Source organism: Pteropus medius, unplaced genomic scaffold (assembly GCF_902729225.1).
Source record: "Pteropus medius unplaced genomic scaffold, Ma_sr-lr_union100, whole genome shotgun sequence".
NCBI classification, from domain to species: domain Eukaryota; kingdom Metazoa; phylum Chordata; class Mammalia; order Chiroptera; family Pteropodidae; genus Pteropus; species Pteropus medius.
In genome coordinates, this window is record NW_024351730.1 from 24,715,266 (window position 1) to 24,742,150 (window position 26,885).

A 26,885-nucleotide genomic window follows, 5' to 3' on the forward strand; every position below is an offset into this window, starting at 1 on the left:
GTCTCTGGTAATGAACGGAATGCTTTTTAAGTCCCTCTTAAAGAATACAAAATTAACTCTATTAACTACTACTAAAAAAAAAAAAAGGATTTTACAAATCACTTCCTTTTCCAACTCATGGTTACAGTTTATAATAGAAAAGAATTTCTTGGAATATTATCATTATTTCCTCCCTTTCCTCCCCACATCCTTCCCACTATTTTGCTACCCCTCCTCCCCTACCCACGCCTACCTGACTCTATTTCCTTAAAAAGCATCTATAGTCTTAAAGCAACTTAAACTGATTAACCACATAATGCCTCTTTTTAACTATTCTGAAGGTTTAAAGAAACCATTCATTAAGAGCAATTCATTAAAAAGTAAATTGAACAGAACTCCCTATTTTTAAAGCAACGAAGTTTGAAGAGAGGGTTGAACTTTTTAGAACATAAAAAACATCTGCTTTTTCCTTATAAACTGACAGTCTCTAAGCCGGATTGTGCCAGCACCAAGTTGCCGGTTCTCAGATATGAAATGGCAAACGGTGAGCGGAAGAGGAGTGCATATCGTTTGGATTCTGACTCAGCTCTGCTGCCTTCTGGCGATGGTGTCAGGGGCACGAGTCAATCTCTCTGAAACAGAGTTTCTTCTTAACATGGAGAAGAGTGCTCATATCTTCCCCGCTAAGTCACTATGAGGATGAAATAAGGTAGTGTATCTGAAAATGCTTCATCGTAATAAAATATTAAATAATCATTCCACAAGGAGCATCTATTACACAATCTCAGCCCATGAGAATTTACCTGAATGAATTGTTTTATGATTGTTCTTGTTAAGGTATTGATTTGACTTGTTTGTGCCAATGAGAACATACGGGTTTTTAAGTTTCTGATTGTAACCTTTTTGCTAAGGGGAAATGTAGTTTTAAAGGACAGTACCAAGTAGGCCCAGGTTCACAATGGGGACTTAAAAAAAAAGACCATCTTCTCTAGAGAACTTAAGTAGAAAGAGCTCAAATTCTGAAACAAGTCGAAGCTCATTGGCGGGAGGCCGAGCTACGGAAGAAGGCCCTCAGACTGCAGAAGCGGGCTCTTGAGGCACGTGTCTGTCATCTCTTGGGGCATCTTCATTCTATGGAATTAAATGTTTAGATCATATAGGCACATGTGGCACAGACTGAGCAATTTGAAAATGTAATGTTCTTTAGACAACACAGTATGTGGCCTTTGGGAGAATTATGATATCAAAATATAATTCTCAAGTGGGCTGGCAGTAGGAGTTGAGGACAAATAGAAAAGGAGCAGTCATCTTTTCACAGGCAATTGCAAGACTGTCCTTGAAGCTCCAGGTACTCACCTATGTACATAAAACACATGGCCTTCTCTCCCTCACGTGGACACAGAAAGCAAATGAGAAAGATTTTTCTTCCATGTTAAGTTCTAAGAATTGCCTGTCAAGATAAAAGAAAGGGCCTCATGCTGTGCTCTAGGCTAAGTCCTCTATGGTGGGCAGGAAAAGGGTGTGTTAAGCAGCGCCCTCTGAGGAGAGCTCGGGGCTGTAGTGGCAGCCAGACTGGTGGCAGTGAAATTCTTGTGACTTCTGTGTTGGGAGCTTTCCATGTCTCATATGACAGCACTCACCTCGACATGCCTCCCTAACACCTGTGATGACCCTCTCATCCCCACCTCGGCCTCCCACCATTACTTCATGTGTTATTTTTTCTTCTGTTCTTTGCAAGTCTTAATTTGAGCAAAGGACTGGCAAATACTCGGGTCATGAATACAGATCCCGAACTTCAGTACAGTTTGCATCACATTTTGGGACCCAGGATTAGGCTTCCCCAGAGGGGAAATCAGTATAACTGAGAACTGTGGTAACTTACCCTTTAAACATTTTTTCCACTTGAGCAAGTGGTTGAGAGGAGGGGAAGGAGGCAGCTGCAGTGGCCTTTGACCCCCCAGAAACTTTTCCAAGAGCCCTGGCATCATGGGAATTTGCTCAGTATGCTTTGAGGAGGTATTTCAATCCTGCTGGGACCATACTTGGAGCAGTTTTTGGCTTGTCTGGAGTCGTAGGTTTGAATGTCACTGTCTAGGAGTATAGTATTTGATTTCCTAACCAGTTGTTCCTTCCCATGGAAAATTCATGTAACACATTATTAGGTTTCCTGAGAGGTATGCAATAAGACTCCCTTACTGTAATGAGAAAAGGGACATTTTTTTCCTGTAGTACATAATGATAACCACTATTTTTATTCACTGGGTTACATATGCTCACTGGCTATGCACTGAACACTAACCACACACAAAGGAATGCTGTATTGTTTCCCAGTGAAGGAGGTTTGATGATAAAAGACCTGGTTTCATTCCTGGGATAACATGGTTTTACCTCAGACAAATGTATTCCAAGCGGGAGTCACCACCCCCCCATTCCTAACCATGAAAGAATGGCACTCAAGTATCTGTCCGACCACTTAGGACATAAGTCTGAGTTCTGAGATCACACAAATGTTACTGGGGAACCCTTTCTCCCAACTCTAGATGTGGGCACATCAGCTAGAACAAATAAGCTTGGATGATTCTGATTTAGAACATGAACCAAACATTTGCACTTCTGCATCCTTGAATCAATATGACTGAAAGCTGCTCCTCAAACTGGCCTACACATTGGAATTACATAGGGAGTTAATAAAACAAATAAACTAACTAACTAATGCCTGGGTCATACCCACCCCGCACCCCCCCATTCTAATTTAATTGGTATATGATGTAGCCTGGCACTGGACATTTTTAAAGTGATCTGGGTGATTCTAACATGCAGTGAAGTTTGAAAACCACTGGTTTAGCCGTAAGTTGAAATGATAGAGAAACAGCAAGTAGGTAGAAAGAAACTAGGAGATAGAAGAAAGACACACAGAGGGGAAAGGGATTTAAGGGTAGTAGCAGGAGGAGAATCAAGAAGGCAAGCAGAGAGGCAGGGAGTAGAACAAAGCCTTGTAATGGTGAGAATTAGGTGCAGAAAGAGAATCCTGCTGCTGATTTTCAGACTCTGGGATCAGAGAGGGCTGCCCCACCAGTGGCTCCTGCCCTTGCATTTCTGTGAGCTTTGTTTCTCATTACTGATATATGGAGGCGTAATTTTTTCTAAAGCTCATTAAGTGATATTTCTACTGGCAAATAGGAGTGGGCAGGGGAGGGGTTGTCGGGGGGCAGCACTTGTGGCCCACCCTCAGAACATCTCTGTGACTTGAGCCTTGTTATCACACTTTGCTCTAAGAGTTCATTTTTACCAGTAGGTTTGGGGGCCGTCTAGCCATTTTGAGCGGGTAAAGCCATACCCATCATACTGCAGTTGCCATGTTCACTCTACATGTCATTTCTGAGTGGTACCCCCATGAAATAAATCATGAAAGAAAGATGGCTTGATGCCATTGAACTTATCCAATCTAATGGGACATACTACATGAAGACAATGTCGAGAGGTACTAGAATGGAATAAGCATGTGAGCATCTATCTATCCCTATGGAATATTCATTTGCAATTTAAAAAATTACACTTTGTATAGCCTTAGCACAAGTGCTCTATTTCTTGGGAGTGAGAGGTAGAGAAATGGTTTCCAGAATCCTTAGTGGGAAATCAGAGCTTGCTGTTTTGTCCTGGCAGTTTTGTCCTATTCTGGATAATTCCAATGTTTTACTTTCCTTCTGAATTATATATATTTTATGTCTCATTTAATTATGACTGCTCCAAGATCACAGGTATCCTAATAGGTTCCTGGGGAAAAGGTTAAAGTATAGGTTTGAGAGCATTGAGAACCCTACACAAATACTTAGCCTTCAAAAGGCAGAGAAACCCTTGGGTCCTTCTGACTTCAGATGACCCCTAAGGTTCTTTTTCTTTTGACCACTGCTAATTAAAGTGTCAACCTCCAATTTGTGTCTGTCTCCTCATGGTTCTGTTGCTGCTGGTGCCATAGCATGTGGCAGTTCTAAAGAGCCTAGTCAGTCCTTGGTAAAATTATACCTCTGTGCCTTTGCCTCTGTCACTAAAATGTTTGTTCAACTGCTTCTCTGGTCTACAGACCCACGTCACTCTCTCTCCACTAGCTGCTAGATTGCTTAGTGCTGTTTGTCAGTGCATTTGAAAAATGTGATTTTCTCACTCCCCCCTTATTCTGCTGTCAAACTCTTGTCTGATGCTGTCTTTGTTTAGTGGGTGGGAGGTGTAAAATTATCCTCAGCGGATAGTTGCTTGGTTAGTATGTTTACTGTTTACGTGGGAAGGTAGCTATGTTGTTTTCATGAAGACAGTGATTCTAAGGAAAATTTTGAAAAGATTCTTTGAGATGTTTCTTTACAGGTGTCACTTAGGAATTGGCCATTGTTATCTATTGGTTGTAAATAAGCAGGGCTTGTGAGCCCTGGACTCCTAAGATAGTCTCATAGGATTGTCACAGGAGTGAGACATTTTCATAATCACTTGTCCTTCACCTTCGTTATTAAAGGAGCAAATGATGAAAGAGAACCATTGTTTTTTCACTAGTGGCTGTATGTTATTTAAGTATTTTTTTAAAAAAATCAAAATTTCTATCAATTGAACGCTTTTGATTTTCTCCCTCACTTCGCTTATTTGCTCAGATGTCGGCCTTCCCTCAAATGTACAGCCAGTTAAAAATTGCAGCCCCCTCCTATCATATTTCCAACACTCCTTGTTTTTTATTTTTTACCTGTGATACATGCACTCACAAATTTATTCATTCTGTGTTCTCTCATTAGATTTTATTCAGCGTAGCATTTCCAGGGCCTGGCATGGAATGAGCATCTAATATGCACTCAGTGAATATTTGTGAAATGAAAGTAAAAAAATATAGCCAGTAGCTGCTGTGCGGCATGGTGGTCAGAAGCACAGGCTCTGAGCCACGTTGCCTGACTGAATCCCAGCTTTACCATCTACTAGTCGACTGCCTAAACCTCTACCCCAGTCTTATCACTTGGTAAATGGATATAATAACTATCTCCCTCACTGGTGTAGTAAGTTGCTGTATAAATGTTGGCTGTTACGAATTATTTCATTGGACAGAGTCCTTCTGGCATTGAGTTCATTGGGACCGGCAGGCTGGGCTCGTCCTCACTTCCTTCTCTGTTCCCTTATGGTCAAGAGTCTCATCACTAAACTGACCACACTTTGCAACTGTATCCCCCACCAAAGAAAAATCGCATTTGAAGGCCTTTCTCCCCACCATGAGCGGGATTGACCTAACTCCCTTGCACCTTTCTGCCTGTGCCTCACCTTGCCAGCCTTTGCTTGGGGGTTAGGTGCTAGGACCCTGACCTTCAGGATGCTTCCTGTGGCAGGGCCCACCCTTCTCTGTGCCCCCAGCTTCTATAAGCCTCACTGGAAGATGGGCCTTTGCAGTCACCTCATCACATGGCAGTTTGTGTTTGTTTCCAATTATTGTTCCCTCCCCTGCAGTGCCATGCAATGGTTAGGAGCACTGGCTTTGAATCTGAGAGAACTGGGTTTGCAGCCCTGTCCCTTACTGTGAGGTCTGGGTCGACTGACTTTGCCACTCACTTTTCTTTTTTTCCTCTGAGAAGTGAAGACAATCATCCCTATTTTGTGTGAAGGTTGTGACACTAAAGACAACGTGTGTCAAGAAAAAACCTTGACCCTGGGTTTAGTGCCCTTTTTTCAATCAGTGACTGGTTACTGAGCAGCTGCGGTACCAGTACTCTGCAAATACTTGTCAAGTGGAGGCATCTCCATCCTTTACTAAAAGGTTTCTTCCCTACTTTTAGCTTGGTTTTACTGCAAGAAAGCCTAAAAGATGTGGGTGAGACAGCAAGATTCAAGGTGTATGGGGGCTGATGTTTCCTGCCAGTGAAAGTCAAACCCAATCTGGACAGAAATCAAATTTGTCAGAAAAAAATAAGCAGTGGGAAAAGGTGACATGCTAATAATGACTGTAGATGTAAAAGAACTTTTATATGGGGGTAGGCGGGGTCAGAGTTCACTGGCAAAGCCTCTCCTCTGACCCGGAGAGGGGTCATTCTGGAGAAATTGCTGCCTGCTTTGTGAAAGTTGAAGCACCCAGAAATGGAAGGGCTTAGCCTTAGGCTACAAAACTAGAAACATGGATTTAGGAAGAGGAGCCAGGTTTTCTAATAGCAAGCAGGCTCTGTCAGGGCATCCATAACGATTCCGAGGCCAGTGCTCTTCTTCGCTTTAATCTTGTGGCTTTCCCTTTCTTGATGATGGCAGGAACTGATAATTTGGTGTGTATGTGTTTTATTTGACGATTCTCCTTTCTCTCTCTTCAGCATCTTTCATGTTTTCTTTTTCCTATAATAGTTTTCCTCAAAGTGTGAAAATCAGACCATCAAAATCAGCTGCGGTACCTGTTTTACATGCAAATCCCTGTACTCCTTCCTAAATCAGACTCTCTGGCGGGAAACCTGCATTGTACAAACTTAGCCAGTAACTCTTAACACCTGCTGAAGCAGGCAGCCTGCAGCACTAAACGTGCTCCTTCCTCTGGCTGGGTGAGGTCATCCCTCTGGGTCTTTCCTTGCCTCATTGGCCTATTTAAGACCCAGAGGAATGGGATCCCTGTCAGTTTGAGCAACTCCACAATTATTCCTTGAAGTGAAAGACTAGCTTCATGCTTCTTGGCCATGATGTGTAAGTAAAATTCAGATTTTCGACTGTAAATAGAGATCAGAGATGGTTCTCACCTTCTCCAAACTCCTTCCCAAACATGTTAGAACACAACCAAATGCACAAAAATGTTCAAAAATAGCATTAGCGTGTGGCCTGCCTGCTTTCCAAGGGCAAAGCAGTTTGCAGCAGTTTCTAAAAATAGACCGTTCTGGTACAGGTCACGAAGCAGGAATGGCCTCTGTGTCACTCTGTTTACACTGTTTTACATCTGACACCTTCCTAACAGCAACGCGGACTTGATGAGCGTGAGGACCTGCGTTGGTCTGTGGGAACTCCTGGGAAAGTGCAACCTGGGCTGCGCGGTGTTTGGATTAAGAGCCCTTTCACCTTTTCTTCATGATTCCTAATCCCCTTTCCATCACTCTCTCAAAGTCAGGGGCAGAGGTTAAAACTCCAAGTCACTCCATGAGACACTAACGGGCAGAAAATAAGCTTATTTTTAGGAATTTAGGACCTACGGTGTTTTGTTTTAGTTCATCTATCTTGTATTTCTCCTCTTTGCAAACTTGTGAGTTTACAAGGCATCTTATAGTTGCAAATTGAATTTTGAGAACTTCCAATAAAATGTCTAGAAAAAGATTCATTTATTGTTGATATTTTAGGAACAGTCCTACAATAGTGAGAGGGCTTTTCTTCTTGTGTAATAATCTGTAGACACCCCTGTCCTGGCCCCTAAATGCAGATGACGTGGGTGGTATTAGAATTAAGACTTCTTGAGATTAACATTCTAAAATTAAGGAACGGGGGTAAAAGAATGGGGGCACTTGGCATTGAATATACATGTGGTGCCTGAACTGGAACACTGGGCATTCACATTCATAAGATTCATGGTAGGTTCTGAAGAAGTAGATTCTTTGGGGTCAAATGTAAAATATTATCTCTAGGAATCAATTTTGATGTACGAGTCAGCCTGCCACTTTTAAATAAATAATTTGAGAGCTCTCACTTGTCAGTCCTGGGGTGTGCTAAGCATTTCTTCCTCTCATTTAATTCTCACAACAACCCCATAAAGTAGATGTGATTATCACTCCATTTTACAGAAGAGGAAACAGACTTTCAATAGGGCAGCCTCGCCAAGGGGACACCTCTATGAAGTGTAGAGTTGAATTCCAGTCTATCTGACACAGAAGCCCAAGCTTTTAAGCCAATAGATGTTCAGATGAACTGGTTTTCTGTGGGTGGGTTCTTCAGCTTCTGGGCAATCACAGTTTGGTTTCCACCGATGCTTTTATTTGTTTTGCTTTTGTTTTGCTTTCAAGACAGTACACACTGGTGCCTTTTGTTTCCCTAACAGTGTTGATTCACCTTCTCTTAAATAAATTAACCTTCCCATCTTGTCTAACTCATTTGATGGGAGCAAGTCCACATGCCAATGAAAATAGAAATGGGAGAAACGATGCAGAAAGAAGTGGGAGAAGTGACAAAGGATTTTATGGTCATTAAGATGTGAGTACAAGCTCATCATTTTCTACTTTCCCCCCAAACAAAACAAAACTAAAAAGTCCCATAGCTTGATTCTAATCATAGTTTGTTCTGTAATTTTTAAATGGTTGAAATACCTGATTAATAAGGCATTTCAATCATTGAAACAGTCATTGTTTTGTAAGAGTACATATGAGATTTTATCACTTATCTTTCAAATAGTAGATACTTGATAAATGACGTTGAATTTAAGTGCTAGACTAGTGAATACTTACCCATTGCAGGATGGATTCAGCGGAGGGTCTAATCCAGCTTCTGAAGGAGATGAAAGGTATCTTTGGGGTTCCGTTCTTGCCAGGACCCTAATGAAGCCCCTGGCTCCTCCTCATTTCAGTACCCACTGCTCGCTGCACACCCCCACCCCTTCTCCCTCAAATCGTTCCTCTTTTAGGAATTGTTCTTCCACACCTGTCTCTTTCCTGGTTCCTCATTCAAACTTGCCTTTCGATTTCTGCTCCCTCTGAACCTTGCAGGAGAATGAGTTTCTAAGCTCCAAAGACATAGCTAAGAAAATCTGAAGTCCTTTGAGAACATTACATTCTTACATTGATATAAAATGGTAGTAGTAAAGCTATTCATATTTTTTAAAGTGATTTTGCAAGTTATCAATACCTTAACATAAAAAAAAATATGTTCCTGATGGTGTTATCTCTGTGACAAATTGTTTGGAGCTATCTGTGGAGATACACACACACACACACACACACACACACACACACACACACACACACACATGTGTGTGATGTATATATATATGTACATACATATATAACAATATAATGATGAGTATATATATATATATACATATATATATATGTGTGTATATATATATATATATATATATATATATATATATATATAGAGAGAGAGAGAGAGAGAGAGAGAGAGAGAGAGAGAGAGAGAAAGAGAGAGAGATGTCTTGCCATTAGAAGCCTTCAAGTCATGGACAGAAGGTGATCTCAACTTCATAAAGCTGAGCTTGGCCATGACAGTATGGGTGGCTGACCCAGCTCCTGTGAGGGCTTCTCCCAGTACAGTCAGCAGGGAGTTTTTGTGGCCGGTGATGGTAGACCCTGGAGATGAGGATTGGGTGGTACAACAGATATCCTGAAAGTACAGTTAAATTGCTCATATCACACTTTTGGAAATCATCTTACAGGTATATTGGGATAATTCAAATGTGACAATCCCTGTCTTGAATATAGTGAAAAGAAAGTGTTTCAGGTATGGATTTGCCCCTTTTTAGACTGTCTGCAGGGAAGGTTTATCCCAAGCTAGTTTTCCTCTGCCACCGGACTGTTTCTGAAATAACACAAGCTTGAAACCCAGTATGCATAAACTGGGGTTTAGCTCTGACAATTATTCTCAATTGGCACAATGAGACTGTATAATGATTGAGATTTATGGGCTAAATAGGCAATGCAATGAAGGCACACTCTAATAACTTTATGACCACACGTACATATGCCATAGTAGGTCACATGTAGAGTTGCCAAACTTAGCAAATCAAAATACAGGATGCCCAATTGTATTTGAATTTCATATAAACAAGTAATTTCTTAGTAAAAGTATGTCTTTGATTTTATATAACAATCCTAGTCACATGGCAACTTAGATGTACAGGAAAAAAAAGGTAGATTCTTTATGCTGTCTAAACTTAATCTGGTCTTCCTCACAAACCCACACTTGCTGGTTAGCAAGGAAACAAACTTTTAGTCCTAACCAAGTTTAAGACTAGTCTGGTCTAATTGTGTGAGTAGTCCTTGGAGATGGTGCTTAGTCTCTAACATAAAATGCTCCCTTCTCACATGCCATCTTCCATCTCTACTGCCCAGCTGCTTTGCAAAATAGTAACTGCGGGTTCGGAGCAGTAGTGATTGCAGGTCTTAGAACACAATGTCCCTTGGTCTCTAGACTCTACCTGTGGTGTTCCCGTCATTGTTGACTTCCAGTGTTGAAGTCTGGTGAATCCATGGTCCGTTCTGGCTGGGGTGTTCCCCCTGGGGATCACTGCCAACCTTCCACTGGTAGACTCAGCCTCTGCTCAGCTCCCACTAGCTTCAGACACTTTAGCGTCTGCCAAGTTCTTTATTCCAGCAACCCTGACCCAGGACTTCACCCCAGAATCATGGGTACCTCATTCCAAGTCCACTGGCTGACCTCTGACATCTGTCTAAGTTGAGCTGTGCCAGGCCCTCCCCACAGTCATCTTCTCTTAGAGTTTCAGTGGAGCAATGGAGCCAAGATTCTCTGACGCCCTGGACATTCCCCTCATCTACCTTACATGTTTGCATTCTTCTCCCTGAGGCCGGAGAGGTGAAATCAGAACTTGGTTCTGACAGTGTGACTTGCCACCACTCTCTCCCTTATTCCCAGAATACCTTTTTATCACAAGGGCTGGGCTGCCTTGCTATTTCTTAGGCTGCTGTATGCTTCCTTTCTTCTGTAACTGCAAGACTCCTGTCTTAGGCGGGGGGATGTCTTCTTTGCACTATGGAAAGAAATTAGTTATTGGAATCCTCTAGGCTTAACCCTGTATATGTTACAATGGTTCTCAAAACTGTGGTCACTGACCAGGAACTCATATGAAATGCAAATTCTTAGGCCCTCCTCTGGTCCTGCTGAATCAGAAACTCTGGGGATTTGGCCTGGCAGTCAATGGTTTACCAAGCTTTCCAGGTGATTCTGATGCATGCTAAAAACCCGGGCATTAAAGATTTCAGCAAATTCTCTTACTTCCTCTCTTAAGGGTTCCGAGCTTAAAGTCTTATTGAACAGATCAAATACTCCTCCTCAATCTAGTTGATTGATTAACTTGCTAGATAAACTCAAAACATTTTTGGTTAAAAAGAAAGGAATTTGCAGCCTTCAAAAAAGGAAGAAAATTCTGATACGTGCTATAACATAGATGAAACTTGAGGACGTTATGTTAAGTGAAATAAGCCAGTCACAAAAAAACGAATAACTGTATAAATTCACTTATGTGAAGTACCTAAAGTAGTCAAATTCATGGATACGGAAAGTGGAATGGTGGTGTCCAAGGCTTGGGGGCAGGGTGGGGGGCGGGCGACTGGGGAGTTATTGTTACGTGGGTACAGAGTTTCAGTTTTGTGAAACGGAAGTTCTGGAGATGGGTGATGGTGATGGCTGCACAGCAGTGTGAATGTACTCCATGCCGCTGAACTGTACACTCGGAAATGGTTAAGATGGTACATTTTATGTTCTGTGTATTTTACCATGATTAAAAAAAAATATTTTTAACTAAAAATAAAATAAGGAATTTGATGACTAAGCAAAGATTAGAGTTGCGAGTTAAAAATGGCTTCACTTAAGCAATAGGTATTGATCTGAGGAAAGGTCGCATGGCTAACTTGACTGGTTATCTGTGGAACGTAAGCCTGGCTGTTAGAGTTCAGATCTAAATTCTGAAACAGATGCTCTTGGTAAATTTGGGTATCTCACCAGATCTTAGTTGAGTTTCCAAGCTATCTAAAGTGTAAAAAGACGCTGGTGAAATAGATCTGACCCTAGAATTCAAATAAGACAGTTGGTCTCTGTGGCTATTGAGATAAAAGGTAATGTAGACTCAGAATTTTTGCATATGTCAGGCAAAAAAGCCTTGGGCATAAATGAACTCCTAGTGGTCTATATCCTTCTACGTAATAAGTATTATCAAGCCACCAGCTTCTCCCCATCTGCTAAAAGGATGAGCCACCAGAGAGGGCCTGGCATTGTATTCTGTCCATTGGCTTGAATAGGAGGTCTTCCAGGTCCCTTTCTCATTCTACTCTGCCAATCATCTGGCATTAGGTGATTAGAGACAGCAATGAGGGAGTGGTATTTGTAGATGGCGGGATTTTAGACCCCTTCTCTGCCTCCTAATGATATGCATTAGTTGCCCACCCAGTAAAATAACATCCTTAATATAAATGATTCACGTTTTCTTAAGTCATTAAGGAATGAATGAAAGTGTCTTTAGAAAACTGTTTCAAGTCTAAGTAAAAACACTGAACTTACTATGCAGAACACAGCTTCAAGACAAGTTCCCTGCGACACTTTCATAATTCACTTGCCACCAGGAAGCTCCTCTTATAGGAAATTCTGTAGCCACCACTGCTCTAATCCCACTTCTGTGATGCACAAATTTCCTGAGAGAGAGAAAATCTTAGATGCCCAAATCTGCTTCCTGTCTCAAACTCTATTTGTATAAGACAACATTCTCATAAGCCCAGGAAATAAAGATAGGATAGGACCTATACTAATAATGGTGATATATGTATATTTTTTACTGTGTTTATTGTTTTAAAAATAAAAGTACCTAGATAATAAACATCAGCTTTCAATACTTTTCAACACCAATAACTTTCAACACCACCGTGAATCTTTATAATATGAATCCTAGTCAGATTTTAAACTGAATTAGATTTATTATGCTCCAGGTTAAGAATTAAAGTTTATCATATTCTGGAAAAGTACCTGGGCTTTGTAATAGCCCTGCCTTTGAATCTAGACTTCAAGTTTGGGCTATGTGGATCTAGCTGCATAAACTACCACAGGTCCAGTTTTCTTTAGCCATAGAGCTGGAATAAATTTTATCTAAATTTGCATCTCAGAGAGTTCTTTTAATGCTTAACTGAGATAGTCTATGCATTGACAAGTACATACTTGGCTTATGGGAAATGATAGTTCACTGAAAGACTAGGTGTGTGAAAGTAACAAGCATCAGAACACGAAGAAGCACTTGGCTAAGTTCGTGGGCTCCATCGTGTTGTTGGGTTTATGATGACTCTTTTCCGTTGTACCTTTATTTATTTAAACCCAGTTTTATTTCTTTCAGACCTGAAGCAATTAAATCCATTATCAATTTCTTATGATTAAGATTTAAACTAGGCAACAGCAGACAAAGTTAATTTATGTAGAGGTAAAAAGTAGGGGTGGGGAGTCTAGAATAGGCTGGAAATATCTAGAAGGAACCTTAGGCAGATGCTGAAAATATTCTATATCATTTTTGCTGTTTACATAAGATTAGTGCACTTTACACACTGTTTGTTACACCTTAATAAAAATTTAAAATGATTTTAACTAGGTGTACATAAGGATCAGATCTCCACATATCAAGGCTACTATTAAAGCTAGTCAATTTTATTTTTAAAAAGCCAACCCAGTGAATTTAATCAAGTTCTTGGATTGGCAGAAATTGAAAACTATATCTTACAGAAGCATTTGGCCAGCAGACGTTTGTTTGATCTGGAAATATTTGGCCTGCAAACATTTGTTTAATACACATTAAATTCTGGAAGTTTTACATAAGAATCTTGCTTTCTGGCTTATGGAACACTCGGATGATCTGGCCGCACTGGCTTGGAACAGTGTGTACCCATGTCAGGTGAGGCGTCCCCACTCCAGTTTGCTTTGGGACCCCCACTGCTTCCTATGATCCCACATCTGCCACTTTTTTAATCTCCAGCCAATTGTCCAGATTGAGTCTTTTCTAGTGGCAGGATGGTTGACAGTTTCTAATGCTAAACTAGGGCTGGGAATCAGTGTGTCTTCTTCTCTTTGATCTCTCCAATGTCCACCATGGCAAGCACTCATCAAGTGTTTGCCAAGTGAGTGGAAAACCCCACATAATGTGCTGACCGCCTGCTTGTGACATCTCCTGTCACTTATCAAGCATGTGAGTTTGCTAGCCTGCTGTGATTCAAACTGCCTTTTTGTACTCGAGTACAAAATGGAGGCTTACGAAAGTGAAAGGAAGAATGTTCTCTACACTGTCCATTTAAATTATGACCTGAAGCAGGTTTTATTATACCAAATTATCATCAGGCTAATTACTTGACAGCCTCTCTCATTACTGCTGGCTGGCGCCATTCAACTGATCTCCTCTGCTGATATCTGGCTGGGGGCTGCGAGGCATATTCTCTCTCAAGAGAAATCTGCTAGCCAGAAAAAGACTCAAACTCCTAAACATTGTACAGGCCACACACATCCCATTAGTAAGTCACAACAAATCTAACATATACTGTAGTGTTTAAGAGCATGTACTTTAACATCAGGCTGCTAGTTTTGTAATCTTGGGCGAGTTTTTCACCCCTCTGAGCCTGAGATTTTTTCAGACGTAAAGTGGGTATAATGATAGTGATTTCCTAGCAGGGCTGTTGGAAGAGTTAAAACAAATATGTACAGTGCTCAGGATCCTTCCTGAAACATAGTAAACACCCTGCTAAGTAATAAGTACATATATTAGTAAATGAATGTAACTAACATTTGCTGTTACCTTTATACTTTATTTGTTATTTATATTAGCTGTGTAATTTTCCTAGATTGAAATGAGTCATTAATAATGCTGTAATTTGTGTTCCACATGCTCTTTGTCCAGAGTTTTTGTTTCACCCCCAAGGGTGAAAGTGAACCCAAGTGTAATTCCGCTATACCTGCTATTCTTAGCGCCCAGTGATAACTTGGGGTTCCCTAGTGGGAATGTTGAGACTTGGAAGGGATGACCGAGCTCCATGTGTTTATTTGCTCTCGTCTGGCCAGTAACATTCTTGTGAAAAAATACCTTGGTTTCCCCAAAGAATTAGAGGATGTGAAGAAAGAAAAGAAGAAGAGGGATGATATGATTACTTTAGGACTGTTAGCCTCAGACAGCACAATAGAAGCATAATTTAAATTGAAAAATGTGACTTTCAGCAGTAATACCAGCAATGAGAAAATATCATGACCTCTGATTTCTGTATCATAAGTGGTTTATGTCCTACAATTATTATACAGGCAAAGGTATAATAATACTTTGGACTTAACTGACATCTTTTACAATGCTAAGAGGCCTGCTGCCATTATCTCATCAATATTGAGGTCAGCTTATGGTCAGATTGGGATAAAAAAATGTTCACTCAAGTACAAAGTGAGCCTGGCTCAGCTGCTTTGTGTCCACTTTTCTTAGAGTGTCCTCAAGGATCTGACTCCTTTAGACACACTCGGAGTTCTCCAACAAATACAACAAATACAATATTTCCCATAAAATTAAACAAAATGGACTAGAAAAGAGAAACTAGGCCTATTGAGTTTCTCTCTAGGCTCACTGCCCAGTTTTTTGTTTGTTTGTTTGTTTCTTTTGCTTTGACTTCTTTCCAGCCTGGAATATCCATGTGAAAATTTACAGAATTGGGCTAAACTATTTCTGAACCACACGAAAATTTATTTGCTTTTTTTGCCTTATACATCATCATCACCTTGGTCCTCACCAAAGCAATCGATTTTAGATTGCCTCTTTCTTCTATAACAGTGTGATTTCTAAAAAGTGAAATGTACAGGATAACAGTTCTACCCGAATTGTTTACATGATTTTATAATGTTGAGTTTACTTATTGAGCATCTAATATATACCAGTCATTGCTCCAGATGCTTGGTACTCAGCCATGATCAAAACAAACATCTCCGCCCTCATGAAGCTGACATTGTTCTGAGCAGAGGAATGATTAATAAACATAATACACATGAAAATTATACAGTATGTTAGAAGGTGGTGAGTGCTCTATGACAAGAAAGCAGTCCTGAGGCCAACAGGCCATCTTTATCTCCTCCACTCATAAAAGTCTCTCAATTCTTCCTGGGAATACCGAGGACGAACTTTTAATTTTTAAAAATATACTCTGTGAAAATACTTTGAGCTTTTGGAGCATACCATAAAAATACAAGGCCTGGCAAGTAAATGCCATACAGGCATCATTCAAATCTACCTTACAGAGTAGACGAATCTACCTTATAACCGCTAAAGAACAGTATAACTGTTATGCACAAACACAGATGCAAAGAAGTGGAAAATGAGTAAGGAAACCACATTTTCCTCATTATTTGGTGAGGCTTTCCCTCCATAGACCACCCCCCATTGCAATCTCTAACCACCAAGCACCCTACAAGGACATGTGCAAATCATTAAGGAAAAATGCCAGTGGAAATCTGGTGCTCTGAAATCAAGGCCATCTATCTTGGTCTGCAGTTTATCAGCAGAGTAACATAAACCTCTCTTGCCTGCGGGGTTGTCTTTTAAAAGGTAATCAGAAGAAAAGATGTGCCTGAATGGATGAGCTACTAACTTTTAGAGAAAAAATAAAACCTTCATATGTTTTCAGAACTCACCATATTAGTACCGGGAGACACTTAGTGATGTTCTAGATTAGAGTAAGGACTGGAGTCCAGAGATGATAAGTAACTTGCTCAAGGTCACTTAGGTCAGTGGCAGAACCAGAAGCCAAGCCCCACATCCTGGTCGAGGGCCTTGTGGGTTCCATAGCATTGCTTAGATCATCAATGCTTCTTTAAGCATGGGTTGCATAATACTGTACAGTTGATTGCCAAAAGAGCGAGTCGGGTAATAAGAAGTCTAAGTTGTTCGTGAAAGCTTTCTAGATTCTCATAGAAATATGAAGTAGCAGCTCTAAAGCAGGAAATAGAAGACAGGGCTGAGGGCAGGGTTAAGGAGGTGGAGCATGGTAGGGGCAACAGTGTGGCGTGGATGGTCTGTCTTCTAGGTGAGGGAGCTGGTGCACATAGCAGTGTGAAGACCCTCCTATGCACCAAAGTCACGTGCACTGACTGTGAAGAGTGTCACTTCCAGACTTGAGAACTCCAGACCCCACCGCCCTCCCGTCTGTGAGTGGCTGCCGGCCCACCAAATGGTGATGGGGACACAACATGTGCTGTTTCACTTCTGGTCTTGGGGAAGGTGGGAGAGCGATTGTCCCGCCCACACACTGCTATTAGGGAACATTTGAGCTCTCTCCATGGGCCAGGCTCTGGGCTAAGTGCTTTACTTATATCATCACATTAGATAGGGTCTGTCTTCACATCAGATAGGGTCTATGGTCAGTCCCAATTCAGAGGGGAAAAAAACCTGAGGCATAGAGAAGTTTAGTAATTGGCCCAGGCTCACAAAGCTGGTGAATGCCAAAGTCAGATTTCAGATTCTCTTTTGTAGAGGGCGGTGGTTCAAAGCGGGCTCTGGAGTCAGATTACCAGGTGTGAATCCCATTTCCACTGCTTGCTAACTGTGAAGTGTTCAGCACATTCCCTAACCTCCCCACGCCTCCCTTTTCTCCTCTGTAATGTTGTAACAATAATTATAGTAAAATTGTGGTGATGATTAGAGAATGTAACATAGTAACTACTGATAAATAGTTAATTACTAGTAATGTTATAGTTAACTATAGTTCAACTGCAGGTTGAATCAAATGAAAATGCTATTCTGGAAGACCAAAAATTGTGAAATATTGACAATTTAATATGGTTCAGTCTAATACTAGGTAGGTTTCCATACTTCGTAAGTATAACAATGGTTCCTTATTCATCTCATAATTTGTAAGGACAGGTGATTTAATTGCTTCAATATATTTTTTTTGCTTTACTTGCCTGCTTGTTATAGCTTCTCTAAAGAATTACATAGAGATATTCTCTCTTCTAATGTAACATAGCACCCATGAGTACCTACATAATATACACAGTACCCGCATCCACCAATCTGTTGAGGCCATTGTTACAGAAAACTTGGAGGAGAATACACTCGAAGTGAACTTAAGACAGGACAGAGCTGAGCTATGAGGACATCACTGGTGAAATGCAGAAGGAGCAGAGTCCTGGCTCTTTTAAACCACTGTTAATGTTCTGCTGTTTGTGGGAATGGCATCCCCATTCTAAACGGCTAATTGTGATAAACAGATGTCAAGCATAACCAGTTGTCATTTGCACTGTGGAGATGCACTGTGGAGCTCCTGGTCAACAGTGGGAGCTTAAATTTGACACATTCAAAATTAATTTTGTAGCCTGGCCGCTCTTGAACTCTGGCTTGGTGAGAGCAGCCTGTAAGAGAAAAATATGCAACTCAGTTGTGGTGTTTGGGAGGTTGTGGGGTGGGGGAGGAGAACATAAAACTGAGATAAGAATTTTGCTTACAAAAAAGAGAAAGAAGGCTACTTTTGAAGGAATGCATGGGGCGAGATCTAATGGGAGGTTTCTCTTCTGAAAGATGATTCTCTGTCCCGCCCCGACCATAGTTGCCATCCCACACTTGCCTCAGTCCTATTTCCTTAGATTTCACATTATAGGAATATAAATAGCTCCAGAATTCAAGTGGAACATCCCGAAGAGACAGTTTTCAAGTTAATACAGGAATGCTCTTTAGATAAAATTAGTCTCACCTTTGAAATATAATGACATCTTCGAGGATGCTTTAAACTTGCTTCATGAATGGAGATCACTACTGTATTTAGAGTATAATGTTTTCTGTGATTTCAGAATGCTGCCGCCGTGTGCGTGTGTTCCTTCTCCCTCTTCTTTCCACATCTAAAAAATAATCTGCAATTCTTTTAAAGATGCTTTAGCAAGGAGGTTTACAGATTATCTGTGGAGCCTATGACTTGTTTTTTCCCACCATAGCAGCTGCAAAATAATGAAAATGCATGTACATACCCACGAACTCAGACACACTCGGAGCCCTGTTTTCTTTCTGTGTGCGCTATTCCTTTTCTCTCTCTTTGTGTCTATGGTTACTGTTAAGCTGACCCCTACAGTCTGGGGCAAATACCAAAACTTGAATCAAGCACTACTTATCCATACAGCTGCAAAGGGATGCAGTTTCAGGGGCTCGAATGATAGATGTAAGGAAATTCCTGTACGTGGTGGCAGTTTAGGAAAACTTTTATGATTCCATCCACAAAGGTGAGCTGCCTGGCACTTCACTGTGCTGAATTTTAAAATGCAGTGTTTTGTTGTCTTGTTTTTTTACAAATGCTGTCTTTATAAATTTTTGTGTCTGAGGTGATTTTTACAATATTGAATTCTATTGTTGGAAACAATGACTGTAGAAAGATTTTTCTTTTTATTTGATTCTCCCTCCCTTTCTCCTGGTTTATGTGAAAAACTATTGCTTGTAAAAAAAAAAAAAAAACCATAGCTAATTAAAAATTGAACTTATTCAGCTGCAAAACAGACCAATGGAGACTGGAGGGAGCGGGGCGGGAGGAAGAGCAGACAGGGCACTGAACAGTTATAGCTGCCAAAATGGTTCATTCTTCCTTACCTTCACTTTAATTGTCATCTTAGTGTATCGTGTTGTTTATGAGTCAAAAAACCTAGAGCTACATTCTTTGGAGAAGGGCAGGAGATGGCTTACCCGTTACCATAGCTGACAAACAGCTTCTCCAGAGTGTGAGGCAGGCATGTGCGTGGACCGGTGTGCCAGCAGCCACTGTAGAAACCGGTTCTCAGGTTCTGGCCGCGTGTACTTCCCCTTCCATCAGGGGCCTGCTGCTGTCAGGCAAGCTGGCTGGTGATTGGCTGGGAGGAAGGCAGTAATCCGACCTGCCCTTTGTACTTGGCTAATCAGGGCAGCCGTTTGATTGCAGGTTCCAAGCAGAGGTGCCTTGGTGGTGTCAGACACCTGTGTCTTAGCTCTTTCCTGGTGCTGGCTCCTGTGGATTCCTTCTGGGCAGGAACTGTGCCACCTCCCCCAAGCCACTGAGCCCCCTTGGTGGGTCAGCTTGGCTCAGTGTCACGCTGGACAGAGATGTCCAACAGACAACTGAGGACAATGGAAATGCCGGCTTAGGACTTCTTAAAGGTAAGTCCCTTTTAAATCAGATATTTCTCAACATTATTTTCTACATTTATCTTGACAGAAAGGCCAGTGTTGGGAAGGTAAACTAAAGAGAGACAGGGAAGTGGTTTAGTTTAGGCCTTTATCATAAAATCACTTGCCTGTTAGTTGTACTGGCAAAATGATACCAAGGCATTAATAAAGATGTAGGGTCGGGGGCGAGAGGGACTTGACAAATTACTGTAACCCTTTCAGGCACTTGGCACCTCATCGTGTGTTCTTTCCTATTTGGTGAGGAGCTCAAGTGATGATAAAATAAAGTAACTTTTAATTAAGTCTAACAAATATCCTATGCGCTAGCTTGTATAGTGACGTGAAGGCAGGCTGAATATCCTGGCTCCTTCCAGTCATGCAACCCCAGGATTTCTAGTCTCATTTTAATTACTGCTTATTTTTAAAGCTGTCTTTAACTTTTTTCTCATGTGATATAAAAAGCAGTTTTTCTTTTAAAGGTTTGTTCAACATTGGGGAATTAGTGAGTTTTATTTCAGCGTGGGGTTTGATTGTATTGCTTGGCTCACTTCACGCATCCTTCTGATTGAAAGAAAGACAGATTCTTACTGCAAGCACTCACATTTGAGTGACAGATGCTAAAGAATATCAAGCCATGATTCTGATTAGACTTAAGCTCTACTGTGATTTCGTTTCACTTGTAAGTTGATTGACAAATACGTCCAGGTCCATCCACCCTTTCTTCCCTCTTGGATTGCTAACAGCATACTTGCAAGTTCTAGGATTCAGTAATCCAAGGTTGGTAAAAAGGCTAGTAGTTTGGGACTAGTGCTTACACCCCTGCCTATTTTGCTGTGATAGAGAGGAAGTAATTTTCCCTTCAATTTTTATTTTGTAAATGAAAACTTTCTATAAGTGGATAAAGGTCCATTTATAAATCCAAAGAGGTTCTGAGACTACTTTTCCCACCTTTTTAATTCCAAAGATAAGTCATCTTTGTATGGGGAAGGATAAATACCATCTTAGCCTTAATTGCTATCTTAAAAAATGAAACAAAATACACTATCCATCAAAAAAAAACCTGTGTCCTGAAAAGATATGGAAAGGAAGAGAGAGCGGGTTGGAAAACCTCTTTATCTCCAGTTCTGAATGATTCTGTTCAAGTAGTAAACAGTAATAGAGAGACAGACAGAGGTGACAAAAAGAGGCAACAAGCATGCAGAAACCATTCACTTATACTCTATGTTAATTATCCTAAAATATGTCTTTTTCTTTTAATGTTTATAGACAGCTGGAAATTTCCATCTTTCTCAGCTGTTAGCTAACTTGTCTTTATAAAAACATTTTCCTATAATAAGATCAACATGTTAGTAATACTAAATATAAATACTAAAAATGACTGTTTCGATAAATAAAAGCATCAGAAATAACATTACCCATGTGGTAAAATGTGGTCATCACACAAGTCTATGGCAATCGTTTTTAATATAATGTACATGCAAATAGTACAGGTGATATTAATAGTACAGGTGATGGTAACTAAAAAAAATTACACTGGTTGGTAAGTATATTGGTGCATACTACGTGAATTTACAGTGTTGAGGGAGTTAAAGGAGAAATGGACATGGGAAAGCTAAACAAATGTATATTTAGCATTGATTTAAATTTCAAAATTCGTCCTCCACTTATGAATTACAACCTTGAGTGTGTATAAATCCAAATGACTTCCTGGGTTAAGGATAAGTCATTTTTGTATTCAGAAGGATAAATACCACCTTAGCCTTAATCACTATCTTAAAAAATGAAACAAACCACTATCCATTAAAAACCCTGTGTCTTGAAAAGATACAGAAAAGAAAAGAAAGCTAGTTGGTAATCTTCTTTTATTTCTAGTTAAACAGAAAATAAAGTCACAAAAAAAAACCATGTTTCATATTAAGAGTATAGAAAACCCTTGTGCATATCTGCAGAGAACCATGGGACCCCCAAATATGTAATTTAACATAATTGTTAGTAACTAAGACACACACATATATTTCATTCCAAGACATTATCATTAGAGAGTTAGATTGGGATAAAGGATTAAATATCTTAAATTCATTTTTCCCCAGTGACAATTTTTAAGTCTCCTTTCTGGAGCTGTGGAATGTCTGCCAGGCTCTTCATCTGCCTGAGACTTGGTGAGAGTCCCCTCTGGTGTCATGATAGCACACAATGGGGCACAATAGAGCGCACTGGGCCTCCCCCTCCCAGACACACAGTGTGTGTCCCATTCAGCTATGCAAATGAAAGCTGCCTACGTCAGACACTTCCCTCCCCCATCTCTCCCTCTCTGCCCTTCTCTCCCTCAAAAACAACCCCAGATCTCAGCCTTTGCCCTAGCTTTTCTGAGCTGGAAAGGCCTTTGAACTCAGAGGCTGAACAGCTGTGTGAAACCTTTGCTTTATGTGTTATGGGCATAGGGACCCAACAAGCGAGCTGGGGAACTTTAGCCCTACACATATGGGAAAAGAAGCCATCTCCTCCATGCCACTCCTCTACAGATGGCTTCATTAAAATGTCACAGGGAACTAGAAACAAGTTGGCACTCTTTGTTAGGCCAAACTGCTAAAAGGCATATTTAAAAAAAAACGATAACAAATAATAAAACTTCCAGCAATCCTAATGTTCACATTTTGGAGACAAGAAGGAAGCTATACCACAGGACAAGTAGATGATTTTGGAAGGCAGGAACCTAAACAGTCTCAACTCAATGTGCTTCTTAGTTGGAAAGATTAGATTAAAAAATGAACGTCAAATGATGGTGACAGCGCAGTATTTGTGGCATATTATCTGATATCACTAGAAGAACAGCTCTTAACGAACTCTGTGAACTAAAACTGGTAGGATTGCTCTGACGTCCCGTCAAGCGATCAAGTGAGCACTGGCGTCACACACTTAAGCAGGACTTTGCTTTTACACTCCAGGCCTGATTTTAAAGTCACAACTCTGGGGATGGAATTCAAATGAGCCCCACCCTGAAAAGCTATGGCTATTTAGAATTACTTGTTTTTTTTCCCCAAGTACCAAAGTTCCTTAGTGACCAGTAAAGCTACCAGTAGACACTTTTCACCAAAAACAGTAGCGAGCATTCCAGGCCAGCCCTTCTGGGGCGGTGGTCCCAGCAATTAGACCCCCGAGGTTCAGGCCTCCAAGTTTCTCCCTTCTCTTTCCCCTGGAGCAGTGGAGGCTGGTCTCACTGACCTGATATTTATGCAATAATTTCACAGTTGTTTATTAATCATGGCTCATTAATTCCTCTATCAGATGCATGTAGGTCAGTGTCATTATCCCAGTTTGGAAGACAGAGAAAGGTGAGAAAATGGAATGGTTTGTCCAGCAGCGCCAAGTTAGTGAGAAAGTAGAATTTGAATGCCATGTAGTCCTCCTTCCCTTTATGTCTTTCTGTCAAAAGAGAAATCAAGAATCCTTTAAACCTCTCCCTCAGCAATCCCGTCTGGGCACTGAAAATGCTACAGTTCAAAAGAATGCTGCTCTCTTCACCGGATCACTGTAACTGAGAGGGGCTCAGAGCCTTACAAATAATGAAACGAAATGGGCGTGGAGTGTGGTGTGCATTCATGTGTGTATGTGTGTGCATGTGTGCATGTATTCACGCACATGAGTGTGTGCCTGCATACACATTTGTGCCCATAAGCCCTTCGGAAGAACTCAGAACCCCAGGGGTGTGTTGGTAAAGCTTGTCTAGAGCCTAAACTGAGATGGACAGCAACCCCTCTGCTATGGCTTTTTCCTAGAGAGGCCTGATCATTCATTTATAACAAATTTCAACCCAGGCCCCTTGACACAGGAGGCCGGCTGAGGAGCTGCGGGTGAGCTAGTCAGAAGACGGCGGCCTGCGTCTCCCCGGAAGGTATTTCAGGAATGTTAATGGTATGCCTGAGTGGAGGGCTTCAGAGCCCAGAGCTCGGGCTGAGAACTGCTCTGTAGCCATCTGTTGAGGCCCAGAAGTCTCATAGCAACAGCTTCTCAAGAATGGTGCTTTTTTTTTTTTTAATTAAAATTAACACAAAACCAAAAACTGCTCCAGTGCTCAAGAAGAATCGGGACAGAATTCGGATTCTTTCTACAGGATGATGAGCTTTTAAGGAAGAAAAGCCTCCACATCTTTCATTCCCATTCTTTAAATGAGCAATTTGTACTTGGTTTTGAGGTCTTCATTTTTTTTTCTCCCCAGGGGTAAAATTCTTTTTTTTTTTTTTTGGAAAAAAGGTGGAGGTGAAACAAGTTTTTAAAGCTGTGGAGAAATAATTGGCAAAAATATGGTTAAGAAACAAGCAGGCAAAGTTTTGAGATTTTCCTGGTGTTTGTTGCTCTTAGCAATCTGGTCAGCAACTGCATTTTTTCCTGTGTAATAATGTGATCTTTATAAGCCTGATGTTTAATTAGTGACGTGAACTTCAGACGAAGGCACTGATTTTACTGGGGTGATGTATAGGCTCCAATATGAATCTCTTGAGTCTTTATAACAGTTGACCTTAGAAAAAGAGCGAGGGGAAGTGATACTGGTAGTTTTTTATTTTTTTAATCGATGAGGCATTAAGTTAGCTATTAACAAAAACTGCATTTGTTCTCCAGGATAGAAGACCCTGTAAAATAATCAACACCTGAAGCCTAACTAGCAGCTGTGTATACCGGGGCAGGCACGCTAGCCAGAGACAAAAGGAGTACATTCTATTCCAAATTCTACCCCTTACTGGGCAATTTTAGGAAGGTACACAACCTCTTAGAGCATAGTTCCTCATCTGCAAATTGGATTTCTACATTGTTAGGAAGGAAGGTTAAATATAATCACATAAAAGGAACTCTGGGAAATGTTTCTTGACTCTGAATGGCATCTATAAAGGAGTGTTATATGCTGTCATTCTTGCCATTGTCCAACCCTGGGAAAATATTTTCATGAGAACTTTTATATTCTCTTCATTTTTTAGTTTGGCATTTTTTAGTTTCCCTCAAGTCTTACCAAATAAAACTTCCCAACAGTCACAAAATATTCCAAGTGATTTTGCCTGCACATGTGTAATTCTTGAATATAGTACACACATGGAATAATTCTTGTTTGCTATTGTGTACTTCTACTCATGAAGTTTTATTCAGATCTAATGTATTGCCCCTCATGGTCCAGGGTGATGCCACTAACCCTCAGGAAAAGGATAGGGACTCTGAGTTTGGTTTCTAGAATGTGGGTTCCTAACAGAGTCTTTCTAGGAAAAGGAAAAGCATGCCCACTTACCCTCTCTGTACCGGATGTCTGTTTAACCAATAGGTGTTTATGGAGTGCCTATCACGTGCCAGCTGTGTTTCTAGGTGCTGGGTTTAAGGTCACGAACAAAAATAGACAAAAATCCTTGCATATGTTCTAGTCAAGGGAGACAGGTAACAAACTCCCAAATAAGTCAGTTGCATTGAAGCTTATCAAATGATAACTGCAATGGAAAAACATAAAGCGGGGAAGTATGGTACACAGTGGCAGGGGGACATCATAATTTTCTAAAGGGTGGTTGGAGCGGGCCCCACTAAGAAGGTGATATTTGAAGGAAGGCTTGAAAGAGGTGAAAGACTGAGCCTTGAGGTGAGCTGGGGAAGTGCACACCAAGCAGAGCTGAGCAAGTGCAAAGGCCCTGGGGAAAAGTGTAGCTGACACCTGTGGTGAGGAAGAACCAAGAGACAGTGCAGGAGAGGCGAGGTCAGAGCCTCTAGGCCACTGGAAGGCGTTTGGCTTTTACTCGGAATGACTGCTGTGAGAACTGACTTCATAGAGCTTATTGCAATGTTTAAATAAAATAATTAGTGTAAAGCCTTTAGCACGGTGCCTACCACATAGAAATCTTCCCTAATTGTTTAGCTATTGTCCATTGGTTTATTGTTACCACTACCTAGGATTTAAAGATAGAACTATGTGAGCACACAGAAGAGAGCTTAGTTCTCATCAAAGCTGATTATTCTTATGAGAATTAAATTCCCAGCCTTGGCTTCTTAAGTATTCAATTCTATCACCTAAGAAGGTCCCCATTCTATATCTTCACACATACAGAGAGAAAAACTTAGTTTTTAAAAACTTGCCTTGTTTAAGCTGAACCATTGTTTCCATTATGAAAGTACTAAGTCCATATTCTCTACGGACAGGTGTATTTTGATACATTTGGTTTAAATTTCAGCTACAAAAGTCCTGTTGAATTCCTCTGAATTCACCTGGTATTGCAATATACTGGTGTTTGAGTTTTGATATCGATACCCTTCTGGCCACAGGATTCCAGGTGGGGTGGAGCCTATTGCTGATAAAATGAAAATAAGGAATCGATGTCTTTTCCAGAAAGCCAATCTTGCTTCAAGAACCCACTCTCACAATGATCTTCCTAGATACCCCTCTGAGTGTCTAGATTCTATTGATCTCCTTTGAACTTGAAAGGTTTGGCTCATAACTCATATACAAGTTATGACTTGCTCAGAAACTAGAAGAATCCTTTTCTCCAAGAATTTAAAGACCAACAGAATTGGGGTTATCCTTGCTCCATAACCAGGATAAGTGGTTTGGAAACAATAAAAGGAAGTACTTGATAATAACTAGAGATGATCAGTAAAGGAAAAGGCTGTCTAAAAATGTATACCCTCATCAGTGAGGATGGGTAACCAACAGGCAGAGAGTTTATCAAACATTTAGATGACAGCTTAACTTCTAAGATGTCTTTCACATTTGTGGTTCTGCTTTCTTCCAAGATCTGCTTATTGAAAGCTAAGTTCTTCAGGAAAAGTTACCTAAATTCTCCTTCACCGACCTCTTAGTTTAAGGATTCTGAGAGCAAAAACCAAGTGATTGTGGAGGCTCTATTTTACTTAGTGTGGGTGATCCGGGGAATCATCCTCCAATAGTGGTTGACCTTGGCCCTCGTGCCTGGAGCCTCAATGCTCCCCAGTATTGACAGTGCTGCGCCCCTGTTTGCAGATTCCGAGGTTAGCATGTTGTAATATCACCACTGCTTGCTGCAAAGTTGCTTGGGTTATGATCAGTGGGTACAATAGACTATAGCTCACTTTTTCT

At 40.8% G+C, this 26,885-nt stretch overlaps 1 protein-coding gene and 1 long non-coding RNA gene across 6 annotated transcripts in view; one reads left to right on the plus strand and one right to left on the minus strand.

The window, feature by feature from the left end:
• The window catches only part of SHROOM3 (shroom family member 3), a 281,729-nt gene that overhangs the window by 102,515 nt on the left and 152,329 nt on the right, over positions 1 to 26,885 (plus strand). The window contains exon 1 of one of the 5 annotated variants that reach the window (XM_039845511.1): positions 19,606 to 19,798. The exons of the other annotated variants lie outside the window; for them this stretch is intronic. The gene's annotated coding sequence lies outside the window, so the exon portion shown is untranslated. Of the gene's footprint in view, positions 1 to 19,605; positions 19,799 to 26,885 lie in introns of those variants that run through there. 5 annotated transcript variants of the gene reach the window in all.
• Positions 14,459 to 19,443, minus strand: LOC120588236 (uncharacterized). The gene is made up of 3 exons (XR_005649176.1): positions 19,352 to 19,443; positions 18,378 to 18,522; positions 14,459 to 18,039 (listed from the first exon to the last, which is right to left on the minus strand). It is a non-coding gene; the product is annotated as an uncharacterized LOC120588236 (long non-coding RNA).